The sequence below is a fragment of the Meriones unguiculatus genome, chromosome 2, assembly GCF_030254825.1.
Source record: "Meriones unguiculatus strain TT.TT164.6M chromosome 2, Bangor_MerUng_6.1, whole genome shotgun sequence".
NCBI lineage: Eukaryota > Metazoa > Chordata > Mammalia > Rodentia > Muridae > Meriones > Meriones unguiculatus.
In genome coordinates, this window is record NC_083350.1 from 127,153,429 (window position 1) to 127,167,131 (window position 13,703).

General features: G+C 40.1%; 1 long non-coding RNA gene across 1 annotated transcript in view; it reads right to left on the minus strand.

Annotated features, from left to right (window-relative positions):
• The window catches only part of LOC132652188 (uncharacterized), a 29,005-nt gene extending 26,558 nt beyond the window's left edge, over positions 1-2,447 (minus strand). Inside the window, exon 1 of the long non-coding RNA XR_009589666.1 lies at positions 2,357-2,447. This is a non-coding gene — a long non-coding RNA (uncharacterized LOC132652188). The remainder of the gene's footprint in view (positions 1-2,356) is intronic.
• Between the last annotated feature and the right edge of the window lie 11,256 nt (positions 2,448-13,703).

Below are 13,703 nucleotides of genomic sequence, written 5' to 3' on the forward strand. Positions count from 1 at the left end.
GCTGAAATCTCTTGGTGTGCTCATGGCAGAGAGAGCCATCTGCCCCTTGCAGGGTGGTGTGACTGGATTGTCCTTAGTGGAAAGGAAGCAAAGGGAAAGCTCATGCTGCCTTTAGTCTTGTCGATTACCACTCTCCAGAGCTCTCCTCAGTGTGGTTTTTGTCTTATCCAACAGACACACACCACAATAAAACCCTAGGGACTGGGGAAGCCCTGGCTAGAAAGAGTCTGGGTGAACAAACTGCTTACTGTGTGAAGAAGGGATTCCCCTCTAACCTTACCAGGAGCTGTTTTATGAACAGACTTTAATTTGTATCGGCCATTGTTACTTTCGGACACTTGGGAATCTGTTTGTTCTGCTTATTCCAGATTAGTTTCACCGATCCTTCGCAGAGGCTTGTGTTTGTTTGTTGTTTCTGTTTCTGTTTGTGTGTTTGTTTTTGTGTGTATGGCGTATGTCTGTATACATGTATATTTTACAGGTCAACATGTGTAGGCCAGAGGTCTACTTCCCAGTCACTCTCCACCCTACTTTCTGAGAGGAAGTATCTCACTGGGCCTGGGTGATGACATGGAGGAACAGGCTGGCTGCCCAGTGATGTTCAGGGTATCAGCCTCCCCAGTAAAAGAAACATAAATGGAGACTGCCAAAAAGGCCAGTTTTTACAGAGTTCTGGGAATCCAAATTCATGCTTGCATGATAAGCACTTCAGCAATGGAGCCACTTCCCAAGCTGCCCAATACAGAAGTTTTTTGTAAAATCAATTCATTTTTGTTTTGATCTCCCCAGATTTAAATATGTATTTTGATTTGTCACCAGAACTATAAGGGGCATCTATCTGTATCTATCTATCTATCCATCTATCCATCCATCTATCTATCTATCTATCTATCTATCTATCTATCTATCTATCTATCTATCTTTATTCATTGTCTATTTTTCTCTCATCGATCATCAATCTATTATTTATTCATTATCTATTTGTCATGGATCTATCTGTCTATCTACTTACCTACCTACCTATGTATCTATCTATCATCTATCATCCATCCATCTATCTATATATGCATCATCTGTCTGTCATCTTTTTGCCCATATTTCTGTAATATGTTATAATAAAATATTTTCATTCTACTTAGTTTGTTGCACAGTCATTGAGAATAACATACAGCAATTACAGTATTAGATTTTGGCAGTTGTTCGTGTTTTAGAGATGACTGTGGAACTCAGATTGCTTCTTAAATCTTGTGGCAGAAGGAATGTCAGTTAAGTTCATTTTATGTTGCTATGAAATTATCTAGGTGAATCCTGGTACTTTATAAAGTTCTCCCATAGTTCTGGGAATTGAATTAGTGCTTGTGGGTGTTAATTAAGCATTCACTCTGCTGTGGGGGCTACATCCCAGTCGCAGGAACTTTATAAAGGAAGGAGTCTTACTTATCATTGTAAAGGCTCAAGGTCACGGCACCATGAGAATCTGTTTGGCTCTGGTGAGGGACCCAGGGCAGAAGGCACCACAATGTCATAAGCATGTGCAAAAGGAGATAACATGGTGTGAGGAGGGATCAAAGAGGTCAGAGGAGGTGGCACCCTTGAGACCTCCTCAGAGACAAACTCTAATACCCATGACCCAGTTATCGTTCACCAGGCCTCACTTGGTAAAGGTTTCCCACCTCAGCACCACCACAATGCAGCCCAAGCTTCCCTTGCATGAGCTTCGAGAGATGCACTGAAACCATTTCTCAACCATAGCAGGGAGCAGTCAGATCTTCAGATATGCTCATGCTTACACTTGCTGTCTTTGCAGTTTAAAATTGAAATGGTGCTTATTACATGACCTTATTCATGTCATCTTACTGAATTTGATTTTTGAAAGGCAACAGGTTACTAAGCTGATCTCTTTGTTGAATGTTTTGAGTGTGATAGGATGAAGGTTGACTCACATTTCTTTGGGGTACATAAAGAGAGACTTTGGTATGTCTAGAGCCACAGAGGATAAGTAGAAAGGGTTCTTATGAGCGTGCTCAATGGTTTATAGAGTGCTTACTATGCGTCAGTTGTTTTTCTAGTGACCTTGTAGAAATTCATTAATCCCCAAGATAATTCCATGAGAGTAGCCCTGAGTCCAGTTCATTTTAATCACAACATAGAGATTTGTAGAAACATCCCAAGTTCACACCACAAGTAGGTGGTGGGATTAGAATCTGAATCCATCCAAAATGGCTTTGGGGCCCATGCCTTAACTCATTGCTATATGAGTATTGATGTTCTGTGGTTTTTGCTTCTCATTTTAATAACATCCTTTTTAAGGCCTTACATAAAATCAGCACAAATTTAAGAGATCAGAACAACCTACTCTTGTACTTTCAGGGTCCACGGTCAGGTGTCCAGGCTCAGCTTCACTGGGTATTCTCCTCAGGATCTTGAAAAGCTTCAGTTAAAGAAGCCATTCCGGGAGTTTCATGTTGTCTTCTAAAAACACACAGGGGAGAGGAAAAGTCATCTCCTTGATGCCACAGAACCAGTAGAGATTGCTTCTTCATGCTGTCAGGTGAATCTCTTTCTGAACTCAATGAAGCATAGAAGGATCTCTTTAAAAAAGTTTCCAACTGGCTAACTCAGGTCCACAAATTTGGCCCAGTCACTAAATTCTTGTCTTACAGCATAAGGCTTCAAACTTTGCAACCCACTAAGAATGCTGGGCAGGCTAACACACTTGTGATTCCAGCCTGGGAAGATGGATACATGTGGGTCCCCAGAGCCTCTTAACCACTCAGCACAGCATACCAGCCAAGCTCCAAGCCATAGAAGGACTCCATCTCAAAAAAAGTAGGGAGGGAGGATAAATGGTTCCAGAGGAAAGATATTCAAGGTTGTCCTCTGTCCTCCACACATATCCACACAGATGTGCACTGTCACACACATGCAGTATAGAACATTGAGACTGGAAATACAAAAGCAAATGTGAGAAATAGTTTGTCACTCATTTCCTGAATGTAGATTAAAGCCCTCTGCTCCTAAGGAACATTTTTTTTTTTTTTAACAAGAAGTAGATGGGTCACCTATAGGAGGCAGAAAAAGACACCAATCAAACAAGCTTTCAATACATAGATTCTGCTCAGTGAAGTGTAAAAAAAGAGTGCAATTTGGTACCATCATTGTGTGGAACTCTAGAAGACAAGGCATGTATTGTAAGGGTTTTGGTCATCATGTGAGGTAATGGTGTAATGGTGGCATAGACAGGCGGCCAGATAGATGAGGCAGAAATTTGATTTCCTGAAAATCCCTCAAAGCTACATTGGATGAATGTGTTCATCATAAAAAAATAATAAAAAAATAAAGACCAGGCAACTGGTGTCCATTTGAAGGTGTACAAGGATGTGTGTGCGAGAAGACACAGACAAAGGCAAATGTTAAGGACCGGAAGGTTTGCCAAAATGTTCCAAAGACTCTGTAGACTTGGAGCTACATCAAAGGCAGGGAACAAGGCCACCCACTGAGCATCCAGAGGATGCTGGTGCTCATGATGCGAAGGCTGAAGCATCTGTAATACTGCTTGTATTATGAGGCCAGCTCTAGCTTTGCCATCTTTTGGTAGTCATAGGACAAGAGGAAGAATGAAAGACTGAGTGATTATCCCAGAGCCTGTACACTCAAGAAGAATCCAGTTAAAAGAGGAGCGACTTTAACACCTAATTCTGGCCATGTGTCAGTGTTTACCCCATGCCTGGCGAGATGAGTGTCTGAAAAAGAGGAGTTGGATTATAAACAGCAGAGAAACCGCATTTCGTCATAAGCTTGATGTAGCATTTTAAGTTTGCACTCACAACCTGAGAGACACATGCAAGCCCCAATCATACTCCACATCTCTAGGGCTCGGCTCTTCCCAGTGTACCTCATCTTCATCATGGAGATCAAGAAAGGCAGGATACTGTAGACGGTTACATATAGCCTCACGTATCTCCCAGAATAATGCGATCACGTGAGGACGGGAAGATGGGAGACTTTCAAGTTTGGAAAAGAACAAAATACCTCTGACCTGAGCTCAATAAGTGGACGTACATAGGTTGGAGCAAAATGATAGGACCAGTCTCTGGAGGGCTTAGCCAGTCCTGGGTGTGTTAAAACATGATATAATTATGCTTTTCCTTTGAACTAACTCAGTTTCATGGAGGGATAATTTGGTTCCCAAAGGTATTGCAACAATATTATAGTAGAGGAGAGATTAAAAGCTTGGGGGCGAGGAAATAAAAGATAGTTTAGATTAAATGGGCTTTTGAAAGTTTAAGAGAGCAAAGAGCATTGATAGAGCACAGCCATGTCAGGGATCATGATTAAAAAGTAACACAAACATTCCTATTATCAAAACATAGTAGAATATAAAATAGTATACATTTTCATTCCCACACTTAGTGCTTATGTCCAAAATACTATCAGTTGTTCATGTGATTATTTCAGTTCCTGACCTTTCCTGCCCTGAGATGTTTGAAGCAACACACGAAAGCATTTGGCTCATGGGATTTCCAGCTCATCCATATGTTATTAGTCATGAGCATCCTCAAGCTCCTGGGAAGATACAGGGCACTTGAGATACACTAATTGATTCTAAGTCAGATGTATACCTCCTCCATAAAATAAGTGCTAAAGAATTATAAAAGGAGAGAAAAATGCCTTATTATATTTGATAAAGTGTCACCTCCCACAGGGAATTAGAATAGACCAGTGGAGTTCACTTTCAAGATCATTATCACCTTCCTATTCAAGCTCTTCCTGCATTGGTGAGTTTATTAGTTTATTAGTTTATTAGTGAAATGATTTCTTGAACCATTACAACCAAACACTCATCGTGCTTTCTATACGCATCCTATGAAAGGACAAGAATGGACTAGGGCTCAGGAAGGGAAGAGAATAGAAATGAAGAGAATAGAAATACGGGCGATGGTGAAGGAAACAGAAGACATTTGCATTATCTGACTCCAAGTAGCTTCTAACTCTGAGGGCAAATGCTGTCCTTCTGAGCATGTGTGTGTCTGTGTGTTTGTGTATGTATATGCACACACACACACAACCCATAGGCCCAACATTAGTAGAACATACACTTGGCCTCAGTGTTCCAGGGCAGGGCTGGACCTGCAGAGCGACTCTTTCCTCATAATCCCTGGGGGCCCACCATGGCCAGTTGCCAGCCAGGGAAAGAACTGTGGTCCTGATTAGAGAGATCTTAATTTGATTAGTGAATCACACTACTCAATCAAACTCAAAGTTGTGGCCACTTTGGTTCTGGAGCAGCTCACGCGGCTCATTCTTTCTTTTTCCAGGTAAGAGTGCCCCAGCCAGACAACTTTGTCCTTATACATCACTCAGAGGGGATCATTAAAATTTAACATGGCCAATATTTTCAATGTTCAGATCAATATTGTAATTAATAAATGTAATAAATGTGAGTAGTTGTGAGAGTATGGTAGAGGATTTTTCTGTTGTTAAAAATCCAGGAGGTTGCCCATTCTTATTCCTTCCTGTCCTTGCTCACATGGAGCTTATGTGGTTCTGGATGAGTTCATTCTTTGAAATGGGCACCAAAGAGTGCACACCACAGACTGAGGCACTCTGAGACAATGGGCTTCTTTTGCCCCATTTCTTAATGTTTTCTGCCCTCTGGTGGCGAAATACAGTGCTTTAGTTTCCTTGGGAGTCCAAAATAAAACATTTTATTAAAAATTAAATGAAGCCTATTGCATTTTTCTACATGTGGACTTCCGGTTAGACCAGCACCGCTTGTTGAAGATGCTATCTTTTTTCCATTGTGTGGTTTTGGCATCTTTGTCAAAAATAAGTTGTCCATAGGTGTGTGGGTTTATATATACTCACTTATAAGTGGATATTAGCCATATAATACAGGATAGCTATTTACAGACCTAAAGAAGCTAAACACTAAGGAGGACCCTAGGGAGGTTGCTTAAATCTCATTCAGAATGGCAAACAGGATAGACACCAGAATTGGTGGAAGAGAGGAAACAGGGTGGGAGCCTACTATAGAGGGTCCTCTGAAAGGTTCCACCCAACAGGGGATCTAAGCAGATGCTAAGACTCAGGGCCAAACTTGGGCAGAGCGCAAGGAGTTTTATTGGATGAGGGGTGTGGGGAAAGAGGGACATGGAGGGAAGAGGAGCCCCATAAGGAGACCAACAAAGCTAAAGGATCTGAGCCCAGGACTTCATGCAGAGACGATGCACCAACCGAGGACTGTGCATGGAGAGGACTAGACCCCCTACTCAGATGTGCCCGGTTGGCAGATCAGTCTCCATGTGGATCTCTGAGTGAGGGGAGCAGGGGCTGCCTCTATCTTCAACTCAGTTGTCTGTTCTTTGATCACTCACCCCTGGTGATGTGGCCTTGCCAGGCCATGGAGGAAGAGGACACAGGCAGTCCTGATGAAACTTAACAAGCTATGGGTAGAAGGCAATGGTGGAGAACTCCCCTTTTCAGGAGACTAGGCGAAGTGGGTGAGGGGAAGAGAGAGGGAGGATGGGACTGGGGGGAGGCTGAGGGGGTGGGCTTCCTCCCAGATCTATAATGAATAAACTGAGAAGAAAAAATAAAAATTAAAATTTCTGTTTCTCTGCCATAATTGGTGTGTGTCTTGGCTCTCTTCCTCACTGTGTCTTCTTGAGTGAGACTTTCAGGCTCAAGCAATCCACGGACTAAAAATAAAAACAAAAACAAAACCATTCCATCCCCAACGGATGCCACTGAAAACACAACAAGGTCAAGTATAATTCATTGGCGATGAACCCAGCGGCTCTAGGAATACCTGGACATTTGTCAGTGCACGTGGTTATTCTGAATTAGAGTCATGTCACCTTCCCATACAAGACTACACACACACACACACACACACACACACATTTAGGCATGCTTTGCTGTGGGGCTTGGGAGAGGCTTTTTTTCCTCTTGCTTTTTATGCTCAGAACTACGTTGGCTCAGCAGTAAACACACAAGACCTTGTGCTTATAAAAATCAGCACACCATTCATCACAATGATCATCTGATCTAAAGTGGCTGTCAGAGCTCCAGCATACTATTTGGGTAGTAAGAACTTGAGACAGGTAACCATGAGAATGTGGGGAGGCTGCGGACTGTAGAACTGACCCTAACTCCATTTAGACTGGGGATGGCAGGTCTTCATTCTACTCTCCCTTCTTCACTTGCCTTTTTCAAACAGAGAAGGAAAGTCTCACAATTGCACTGAACTTGTTACCTGCAAGTTAAGTCTTCTTTGGCGCCTCTGGTTTCCCAGACAAAAAGAGATTTTTGAAATCTGTCACTCACCAAGAAAAATGTATAATATCTAAGATTAAACTAAGATACTCAAAATTCACCAGGAAAAGTGGTCACTTAACTACTTTGCCAAGCACTGTATTATTCTTCAAATCATATCTTCTGGCAATATGAAAAATAATTTCAAAATTAAGTCAGTGAGCCAAAGAAGAGCCATATTGATCTGGGAAAGAATTGTTGTAATAGGCACATCATCTTATGTACTTTTAAAATATTTTCATAAACAGGGGTATTTAAACTTTTATTTAGAAAACTATTCTTTTCCACTGACAGAAGTTAAGTTGCCCTTTTAAAATAAACATTTGTGACTGTACCTGGAAAGCTTTTCAAATCTTTTCTCTCTCCCCACTTTCAGTCTTTTTTTATTAACTTTTTATCTTGAAATAGTTTCAGACTAACAAAATATGCAAAAGTAGTAGTACAAGGCCTCGTTTGGAGGCCCTTCCATTCTTGGGGATTCCTCCCAGTCTTCCTTAACAAATCTGTGATGGCTGCAAATAAAATCAGTACAAAGACTATCTAGGGATCCTTCATCCAATCTCAGATGGTGACGTCTTTCTTAATCCCAGTGTGGTTTTCAACAATGAGAAAGCCACCATTAAGGCTTTTACTTACAAATGCATATTATGGAATCATCACCATATGATGATTGTCACAATAATGCCCATCGTAAAGTGCAAGGTGTAAATAATGAATAAATTAGAAACGAACACATGTAGCCCACACATATACCAAAGAAGCCATGCTGTAGACTTCTCAGTACACCCTAACTAGGGTCTATCTGGGGATGTTGAGGTTGAACACTTGGGTAAAGTGGCAGTGCCTGCTGATTGTTCTCATGAAAAAATAGATATGTGTAAGAAAGGGGAGGGGAGGGTGGGACCAGGAGGGGAGGAGGGAGGAGCTTATGGGGGGATACAAAGTGAATAAAGTGTAATTAATAAAAAAAAAGAAAAAAGTAGATATGTTTAGCATTTCACTTGGTCAATATCCTGTGAAGAAATACTTTGGGACTATGCATATAACCTCCTTTTCTTATATATTGGCCAATTGTCATCTCTAGCTGGTAATTTTTCTACTCTCTAACTTCTCTGACATTCGTTAACTGGAATTATTATTTAATTATTTTTATGTATTATGATGGAGTCCTGAGTGTTTATTTTATATGCTATTATTCATCATGGTTATTTTGTTGTTTCAAGTTCTTCAGGTTGGCTTGTATTTAATCATTAGGCGTCACTTTCAGCGTGACTCTTGTGTTCTTTGAATTTGAGGCCTCCATCATTTGGGAGGGTTTTTTTTTGGGGGGGTCATTTGTTTGCTTGTTTTTTTATAACATCATGCATCCTAAGATAATCTTATTCTTCCCTGCTCCAACACAGAAATCAGTAATTTTTTCAAAGATCCTTGATTTCTTTTATTGTACAGAATGGTATTAAGTATTTAGAAAGTAATGTCGATGCTTGCTATGCTAATGGATACTGGAATTATTATTCCTCAGTTTCTCATCAAACAAAGCTATCAAAAAGATGTTTACAAAAGCATGTTCACATGTATGCAATCTCTCTCACTGTGTACATACATATCTTATCCTCTCATCTATATACCTATCATCTATCTATCTATCTATCTATCTATCTATCTGGCATCTATCTAGCATCTAACATCTATCTATTTGTGTGTCTGTCTGTCTTTGTGTCTATATATCTCAGTCCTGGGGTTGAAATCTGTGCATTCTAGGCCAGTGTTTTACCACTGAGATACACTCACAGACACTTCCAAATTTGTAATAATTCTTTGTGTGGCACTAATATTTTATGTGTGGATAGATTTACTTTGCAAATTTTAAAAAGTTTTATCAACTGCCTTTGATTTTGCTTATGAACTTTTCTGCAATCCAGAAAAAAAACCCAAAACTATTTCTGTTTAGTTGGATTTCTCTTTTCATAAAGTGTCTCTGAATTATGAGACATTGCTAAGAATTTTCACCTTACTTCCAGCCTCAAGAGAAACTTATTCATGTTTTCTCCCAGGAGTTTTAAGTTTTATAAATATCAGTTTCATTTGGGCTCATGCTTAAATATGGGATGAAGTATTCTCTAAACTTATTTTGCTCTAATAGCTATTGAATTACCCCAGACCAGTCCCTTAATTTGGTTTCTCCCAGTAAATTTGTGATTCTGCCTTTTATTATATATTGTTCTAAAGTTCCAAATGTGCTGGAATCTAGTTCTGAGCGTTCTGATGCACTCTCCAGGTCTGCTTATCCGGCCTTCCACCAGCACCACACTGTTTCAGTGACAATGGCTTTGTAGTTTGCTTTAATGTTGGGTACAGCTGGCCTTTCCTGTGTTCTTTCTTTGTAATATTTTCTTGGCTGTTTTTGAAAGTTTTTGTTTGTTTCTCCACATGGTTTGAATGTGAATGTCTTTACTTCTACATAAAAGCTTTTATGGAAAGGGTGTCATTTATGTACACCCATTTAGAGAGAATCAACATTTATGAGATGAAGTCATGTTTCCCAATACCCAGAAACACTTTGGCCTTGGTTCAAGTTCAATTTACATCTCTCACAGTTGCTTTCTTCTCAGCAAGTTGTCTCAAGTTTACTTTTAAATATGCCCCTAAGTATTTAATCTTCTTCTTTGTTATTGTAAACACAGGCTTTTCTAACATTCTCCTCTAATGAATTATATATATTCTAACTCTGTATGTTAATATTTTAGTCTGATATCTTTCCTACTTATTTAATTGTTTGAATTCATACGTTTTTCTTGAGCTGAACAAAAATAAATTATTGTGTTAGGCATGTAAACTTTGATTTATTTCTTATGGTAGTTAGGCAAGTCTGACTAAGACAAAGTAACAGTTTGCCAAGGTCACAAGGTATGAAATGGACAAATAAACTTTTAAATCAAGGTCCTTCAAAATTAATCACTCTGAATGGTCAAGGTCCAAGTTCTGTGAACTGCTCTGTTTCTTTCCACTAGCAAAAGAAAGGAAGCAAGCTGTTCCTTCTCTTGACTGACTTAAAGCTCTGTTTTACTTAGGGTTTCTATTGTGTGAAACACATGGCATGGCAACCCTTGTGAAGGAAAACACTTAATTGGTGTTGGTTTATAGTTCAGGGGTTCAGTCCTTTATCATCATGGTGGGAAGCATGGGGGCACACAGGCAGACCTGGTGTTGGAGAGGTAGCTGAGAGTTCTACATCCAGACTGGCAGGCAACAAGAAGAAAAAGTAACACTGGGTTTGGCCTAAGCATCTAAAACCTCAAAGCCCACCCCCAGGGACACACTTCTTCCAACAAGGCCACACCTCCTAATAATGCCCTTCCCTATGGGAGTATGGGGGACATAGCCAGGCAAAGCACCACAAGCCCCAGCATTAATTGTGGGAACTGAATGGGAACATAAGTGGGAAAGCTGGGTGACGGGGTCCACTCCCTGAAGTGGACCAGAAAGCTGCTCAGTCATAACAAGAACTTCATACAACATGTACCTCACTGCCTGATAAGGATGTAAAATTAAATTTCCTGGCTGTAAAACTAATAAAAGAACAGCTCTAGTTCACCAGATAGCCTGTGTGAGCCTTAAGAATAAAAATGCCTCTGCCCTACTTGTCTGAGGTGTTCAAGGGATCCACCTTGACCCCGAGTTCAGGCAGTTCTTCTCCATGGCTGTACTTTACTCTAGCACTGAGCTTACCATGTTGTATTCAAATGTCTTACTCACATAAAATCTTGAGAGAAGAGCCTAACAGGCAATTCCGGGTTATAGATCCTGTATCAAATTCATCACTTAGTGAGCATTTAATGCATGTTTGTTGAGTGGTTGATGAACCCATATTCTTTTTCAAACTCTTGGAATAGTATTACCTGTGTTATACATGTAAACATGTCAGTCTCTTTTACTTCTAAAATGAGATTCTAAAATTATCTTTTGGAGTACCTTACCTTTTTTTTTAAGACTCACAATATTTAACAGGTTGATAGGTGAATTGTGTGGCTATTTAATAAACATTTGCTCAAATGTTTTGAAATTTTATGCAGATTTCTCCTAGTTTCAAAGAGTTGTTTATATGGGGTTTAAACAAGTTGGGGTAAAGAAACTCACACATACACACACACACACACACACACACATAAACACACACATACATACATATACACACACACATATATACACATAAACACACACATATATCTACACACATATATATTCTAGATTTGTTGATCCAGTCAATACATTTCTGGTTTTGATTGTAGCAGTTATAATAGGAGTTCAAGAAGGCAAGAAGAGCTCCAGGATATCATCTACCTATTGTCCTTCTCATTGAGTTTCTGAGATGAATGTAATGATGCTTCAATGGATACTAATGAGCCTGTGTCCTTTGTGACTGATTTGCTGTATACACACACTAGGCAATAAAGCATTCATTTAGTCCATCATCTTGTATTGTTCCCTCTCCCAGGGCCATGGCTCTCTTCTGAAAATGGTAAGGAAATGGTCACTACATGAAAGTGTAGCTGAATTTCTCTTCAGCCCCTAGGACTTCCCAGCTCAGCTTATGTGCTGCTTTAATGGGGGAATACCTTACTCTCTGGAATGTATCTCAATGCTTGGGAGGTTAAAATCTACCCATACGTCATCATGATGGTGTGTTTGGCAGAAATCTGTGGCACCAGTCATCAACTCCAAGAAGAAGGAAAAGAAGAAGAAGGAGAAGAGAAAGAAGAAGAAGAAGAAGAAGAAGAAGAAGAAGAAGAAGAAGAAGAAGAAGAAGAAAAAGAAGAAGAAGGAGGAGGAGGAGGAGGAGGAGGAGGAGGAGAAAAAGAAGAAGAAGAAGAAAAGAAAAGAAAAGAAAGGAAAAGAAAAGGAGGAGGAGGAGGAGGAGGAGGAGGAGGAGGAGGAGGAAGAAAAGCTTTCCATTGTTAAGACCCCCTGCCCAAACTGGAAAGGATGAAAGTATGCATGTGTTAAAAGACAGTGTCTCTCACATGGCACTGGAGAAGCACAAAACAGTAGTGTTAAATCTTGTGTAGTTTGAAGTCTAAATATTATGCAATAGGATCCAAAAAAAAGTTTGGCACCTCTTACAGCATTATTGCAACACTGTTTGTGCTGGTTACTTTTATGTCAATTTGATACAAGCTGGAGTCATTTGGGAAAAAGGAAACTAACGTGAGAAAATGACCTCAGCGTATTGGTCTATGGGAAGCCTGTGTGCATTTTCTGAATGAGGGCTTAGTGTGGCTGGGCCCAGTCCGTGGTGAGTGGTGCTACCCTGGGTGGGTGGTCCTGGTGGGTATAGGAAAGCAGGCTGCATATGCCATGGATGCAAGCCAGGAAGCAGTGTTCCTCCTTGGCCTCTGCTTTAATCCCTGCCTCCAGGTTACTGCCTTGAGTTCCTGCCCTGACTGCCCTTCATGATAAACTGTGATCAGGACATGTAAGCTGAAATAAACCCTTTCCTCCACGTGTTGTGTTTGGTCATGGAGTTTTATCACAACCATGGAAGTCCTAGGACGGCGATAAGCATAGAAGAACATTGAGAACCACCCAAGTGACTGTAACAAGATAAAGAATGGATGCGTGTTGGAACAGGCATTCACGATCTATGGCACCCTATAGAAGTGAAAATAAGTAAATAAAAATGAAGTGTACCTGCAAGGACAACTAACAAAACCTTGGCATTGAACGGTCAAAGCAAGATATGAAGTGATATGTGTGAGGTATGAGGCTACTCCAACAAGGCTTAGAAACAGTTCATATTACTGTTATTTGTGTATATCGGAAGAACATACATACAGAAACATGGGAGTGATATACGTATATCCAATTCTCTCTAGCAAAGAAACCTGGAGAAAGAGAATGGAGTCAATAGTTGGTGTACAACAAGCTTAAACCTTATCATTTTATTTCTTATTAAAATGTACAGTGACCATGAGAGCATGTTAGTAATAATGCTAGATGGGTGTTTTGCCTAACCCTGTGGTCAGCCCTGCACAAAGGAGAAACACTAAATGAATTCAGTAGGGAGTATATGTGTGTGTGTGTAAAACAATAATAATTAAAGAAATTACTAATTGGGAGGAGTTGGGCAGAAGGTCAAATGGAGTAATAAAAGATGCATTGCTCATCTATGAGGTTCTCAAAAATAATTAAATAAAAATAAGGCCAGATGATAAATTCATTAAAAAATACTTATTCTATTCTAAATCCCATTGGTTTTCTGTGTTTGAAGTTTGTGTCTAGAAGAACAAAAAGATCAACAATGACAACGGAAAAAAAAACCTTCTCAGGTCCCAGCAGAGCCCAGGAAAGGCAGGATTGGAATCCCAGGATTGGAGTCTCAGCTGGTC